This window comes from Eublepharis macularius, chromosome 4 (assembly GCF_028583425.1).
Source record: "Eublepharis macularius isolate TG4126 chromosome 4, MPM_Emac_v1.0, whole genome shotgun sequence".
Classification (NCBI taxonomy): domain Eukaryota; kingdom Metazoa; phylum Chordata; class Lepidosauria; order Squamata; family Eublepharidae; genus Eublepharis; species Eublepharis macularius.
The window spans coordinates 105,061,689-105,066,964 of record NC_072793.1 but is presented as its reverse complement, the minus strand read 5'-3'; the positions used below and the strand labels follow the sequence as shown (position 1 = coordinate 105,066,964).

At 43.3% G+C, this 5,276-nt stretch overlaps 1 long non-coding RNA gene across 1 annotated transcript in view; it reads right to left on the bottom strand.

Moving 5' to 3' along the window:
* Positions 1-415: 415 nt before the first annotated feature.
* Positions 416-5,276, bottom strand: part of LOC129329178 (uncharacterized) — a 4,862-nt gene continuing 1 nt past the window's right edge. Inside the window, exons 1-3 of the long non-coding RNA XR_008596924.1 lie at positions 5,067-5,276; positions 3,172-3,294; positions 416-768 (exon numbers count right to left, since the gene is read on the bottom strand). The exon at positions 5,067-5,276 is cut by the window's right edge and continues 1 nt beyond it. This is a non-coding gene — a long non-coding RNA (uncharacterized LOC129329178). The remainder of the gene's footprint in view (positions 769-3,171; positions 3,295-5,066) is intronic.

The window sequence follows — 5,276 nt, the reverse complement described above, 5'->3', positions numbered from 1 at the left end:
AATGAAGTGTTTTTTTACTTTACTTTTCTTCTTTTTTTAGGCCATCAGCTGGCTGAAAGGGGACAGGCTGCAAACCTCCCTCTCTATACCACATTAACATTCTCAGAAATGGATGACTGATATGGGTTGCTTCACACTGACAGTACCTCCCACTAGAGATTCAGAACACAACTCATTCAAATCTGACCCGTGTGCCTTCTTTCTTAACCTCAGAAGGAAAATCAATCTGAATGAACTCAAGTCTGACATTTGTCTCACCAAATGGAGACTATCATACTTCGGTCACATCATGAGGAGAAAAGACAGTGCTAGGATAAGAAGGCAGTAAGACAAGAAGAAGACCCAATATGAGATGGATTGACTCAATAAAGGAAGCCACAACCTTCAGTTTGCAAGATCTCAGCAAGGCATTTAATGATAGGATGTTTTGGAGGCCTTTCAATCATATTTATTTATTTATTACATTTCTAGACCGCCCTCCCCATCGGACGGGCTCAGGGCGGTGTAACAACATACAATTTATAACATACAGTTTAAAACAATAAAAATATTATAAACAAACATTTAAAACGTTATTCCACATTCAATAACATCATATCCCAGCCGACTTATGGTGACCCCTCGAGGGGTTTCCAAGGCAAGAGAGGTTCAGAGGTGGTTTGCCTTTGCCTGCTTCTGCGCCACAGCCCTGGACTTCCTTGGTGGTCTCCGTTTCAAATACTGACCATGGCCGACCCTGCTTAGGTTCCCAGATCTGATGAGATTTAGCTTAATAAAATGAAAGTTTTAAAATTACTTGATATTGTTCATTAACCTGGTTTTATCTTTGATTCTGTACCTTTACATAAAATGTATTAAAATAAATTGTCAAGTATGCAAGGTCTCAGATACAAGTCTAGCATCCCACCCTAACTATCACTTTCATCTGAGGAAATAACCTGTAATAATATTTTAGAGAAACTCATTTCCTTTTAAGGAATGATACAATCAAATAGGCCTTAACTGCATGTAGCACATTTAGAAAACATTGTACAGCACTTTCAAGTGCTTTGTTATTCCAACCATTTAACACCCCAAACATCCCTTTCCTGTCACTGATCATGAAAGTAGCATAGAGTATATGAGACACATTAGGGGCACAAGTTAGTAACAACTGAAGGAGCATACCAAACGAGATGCTAGATGTTTCCACGTGAAACTGTTCCAAGCGATTTGTAACGAAAATACCAGGCGTACAGGACAATGGTTTGTATTGGGGTCACAGTGTGAGGGATGAGAGATTAAGCTTCACACCCCTTCCCTATTTTTTGAATGATCCTGTGGAGATGCTTCTTGCACCCTTGGTGCAAAGACACATCATGATATATAAAACAGCAGCATCGCAGGGTTCTTCCACCTTAGGAAAATATTCAGGGAAAATCTTAAATCCACTCCCCCATACCATGTGGTCTCAGTCTGAATCAAGGTCAAACATGGCTGTTATTTTCAAAAAACAAACAAAAGCCCTTGTAATTTCTCTACAAGGAACTCCCAGCGTTTTCTATGATTTGGCCCTAAGTGCCATTGAAAGCAATGGAATGAAGCTGTGATTAATTAAAATGCAGTTAATTTGCTGTTTTTGTCCTGTATGAACTGAACATTTTCTCTACACGTTTCCGCAACACAGCAAATAGTAGCAACTTAATGAAATTGTGGGAGCTTAAGCTGCTTTTCCTGGTATCCTAGTCTGAATTGGGACTGGGAATTACCTTCTGAGCAAATTTGCTCAAAGGTCCTCGTGGAAGCCACATCAGGGCTACAATAATAACAACAACATTCGATTTATATTCAGGGCAACTTAATGCCCACTCAGAGCGGTTTACAAAGTATGCCATTATTATCCTCACAACAATAATCACCCTGTGAGGTGGGTGGGGCTGAGAGAGCTCCAGAGAACTGTGACTAGCCCAAGGTCACCCAGCTGACTTCAAGTGGAGGAGTGGGGACTCAAACCCGGCTCTCCAGATTAGAGTCCCGTGCTCTTAACCACTACATCAAACTGGCTCTCAGTTTGGTGTAGGCCATCATGTCATAGCCGACAAGGAGTTTTTATGTGGAAACTAATTCTCGTTTCCCTTGACTGCAGAACTCAACTCTTCTTCATACTTTAAGTTGGTGAAACTTTCTTTTAGTGAACAGACTGAGATGAATGTTCAGATAGCTTTCAGCAGGAGACATCTAATCCAAAGAAACTTTTCGTGTTAACAGTCTGTAATGGCTATAGGTGTCTTCAGTTGGAGCAAATTGACAGATGATCAAAAGATAGCTCTGATCTTGAACGAGTACTTGGAAAAGGGATCAATCCCTCCAAGTGAGGGGATGCCTTTTACAGTGGGGGGCACACAACGTGACTTCCCTTTCCCTCTATCCCTCTCCCACTGCTGGTTTTCCAGCACAAGCAATATGTTTGCTCCTTGCCATGCAAGTTTGCAACTGTGCTAAGCTACTGAGGGGAGGATGTAGTATGGCTAGCCTTCGGTAGCAAAGGATCCAAGTTCTCTTTCCAAGTTCTGTGTTCTCTAACACACATCTGAGGATCACGAGCTAATCCCAAACTCTTCCATGGAGAAGGGATGTCACTGCTGACCAGGGCCTGCATCCTGTTCAGTTTGGCAAATAGATGCTCATTAAAGGGACAAATTCTTAACAACCAAGAATTCGTTGGATATCTGTTAGTATGATAAATCAACTGCTGAGTGCCATGATGTAGAGTTGAAAAGGAGAGATGGAAGATGCGGTCAGCAGGGGAAATAAGTATCCATGCTAAGGGGTTCACACATGGAGGAACAGGATGACATCATGGAAGCATGTGCAACTTCAACCCTATGTGGATTGGCTTCTTCAGTGCATCACTAATATGGGAATGTTGTCAGTGTATGACTCATGCTTGGTGTTTTTGGTGTTTCTATGGTCTTTGGGGGTACTACTGCAATTGAAATTGACAGTTCTAAAATCTTGCTGCTGGGAATGCATGGAATACCAACTACATTTAAGGTGCATTGCTATACGGAGCTACTGATGTACCTAGGACCAGGGATTGCACTGCCCACTGAATAAGTTGTTTCACTTTAATTATAAAATTTGTACATATTTTAGGAATGATACTAAAATAGGATTCTCTTAAAGTCTTACTTTTTCAAATCATTGCAATGAGGAAGGGTTGCCATCTAGTGGCTCCAACACATAAATTCATGATGTCACACATTTTTCACTGGTGTCTTTTAAAGAAACCCAGATGGTTTCTTGCAACTAGACCTGCAACATTCAATTCAACAAACAGCAGATTTAAAAATTATTTTATTACAAAAACTGCAGAGAACAAGCATCATCTTAAAACATGTTTTCCTTCCTGGGTTGAAAATGAAGAGAGTATCTTTTCTAATGTAATGCAATACATTCCATCCATTAAAGCAAAGTATGTCATCGTTCTTTAGAATTGTTTTTTTCATATGTAAACTGATGCCAAATTGATCTATTAAACTCTCCACCTTGTATCACCTCACTGAAGTCAATGCACTTAGAAGGGTATAGCTCTCAGGATTGCACTGTGAGCGTTCCAAAAATAAGAATATAGTGTTGTTATGCTAGTGGTTTTCCTTGGTTATCAATCTGGTTAAAAGCAGATCATGTTAAAGTATAGATATAAGAAAGGCATTTAGAATTTATTTGCACTGGCCCTTTATAATGAAATCTACTGTGGTTTGTTACTGAAATTAAACGATGCTGCACTGCATTCCTACAGGTAGCAAGAGTGATATGATTCAGTCTTCCCAAGGGTGCTCCTACAGATTCAACCTTATTAGCCAGGGAAGCATCTGCCTCAAGTTGCAGACTAATGGTGTCCAAAGGCAACTATATTCTACAAAAATGAATCATAATAAACAATTAAATGAGTGACAATGTTTTATTTTTGTAGATTATGGTTGCTGTTACACTGGGGGATCACTGTAGGACTCTACGGTTACAAACCTAAGCATGCATATGAGTATATGCACCATTAAACAAAATGGGCATTTCTGGATAAAAAAAGCATAGCATTGCACTAGTCATGTTCTAGCCCCTATTTGCATGTGCTTGAGTGGGAAGTAGAAAACTCTGTTCACCTCTTGTATGTCCATCCAGCACTTCTACTTGGTTATTGTGATGGAAGAGATAAGCTGGCTAGAGATGCAACAGCTACTGGGTGACATGCTACTGCACAAGGCAGGACCTGCCTGGGCAGTCAGATCTTTGGCAGGTCCATCAATGGCCATGGTGACTAAAGAGAGCTGCTGTAATCAGAAAAATTGAACCCCTGAATACTAGCGCTAGGAGGCAACATCAAGGGAAGGCTTTGGCCACCATGACTTGTTTGCTGGCACTCCAGGGCCACTGGGTGGCCACTCTGTGATATGGGATGCTGGACTACCAGTCTAAACCAGCAGGTAAATTCTTATGGTGGCTACTGTGCAACTTGGGTGACTTGACTAGACTGAACCAGGCTTGGTGCATGTGACTCACCTAAGCCAAGCTTCACAGCAGCTACTGTGTCACCCGTCTGTGTGACTTGCCCAGACTCAACTGGAGCAAATGTGACTATCACACAACTTGGGCGATTTGCCCAGGCTGGGACAGGGCTAGTGGCTAAGGTTGACAGCTCCAGGTTGGGAAATTCCTGGACAGTTGAGGGGTACAGCATGGAGAGGACAGGATTTGGGGGAGGGACCACAGCCGAGTATAATGCCATAGAGTCTACTCTCCAACGCAGTCATTTTCTTCACGGGAACTGATCTCTATGGCCTGGAGATCAGTTGTAATTCTGGGAGAGCTCCAGCCAGCTCTTGGAGGCTGGCAACCCTACTAGCGGCAGCCACCACATGATTTCCTCGACCTAGGCCCAGCGGAGGCTACTTTAAGACCTGCTCCGACCAGGCAACGGCTACTGCATGATTTGCTTTGAGTGGGCCAGGCAGCAACCACCGAGGGACTGGCTACTGCAAGATTGAGACAGCTTGCCCAGGTTGGGCAGCGTCCGCCACACAACTCACCAGGACTCATTCCGGTGGCAGCCTCTGGTCTGCATCTGCCACACGGATCCCCTCGTCTCAACCACGGGGGGGGGGGGTGCTGTTTAGAAGGTGGCCGCAAGGCCACGGTGGCCCCACTCAGCCCTTCTTCTCCTAGGGCTGGAGTCAAGGGAGACGCAACAGGCAGCCCTTTATCGCTGCCCTCACTGCTCCGACCCGGAGGGACGGTGC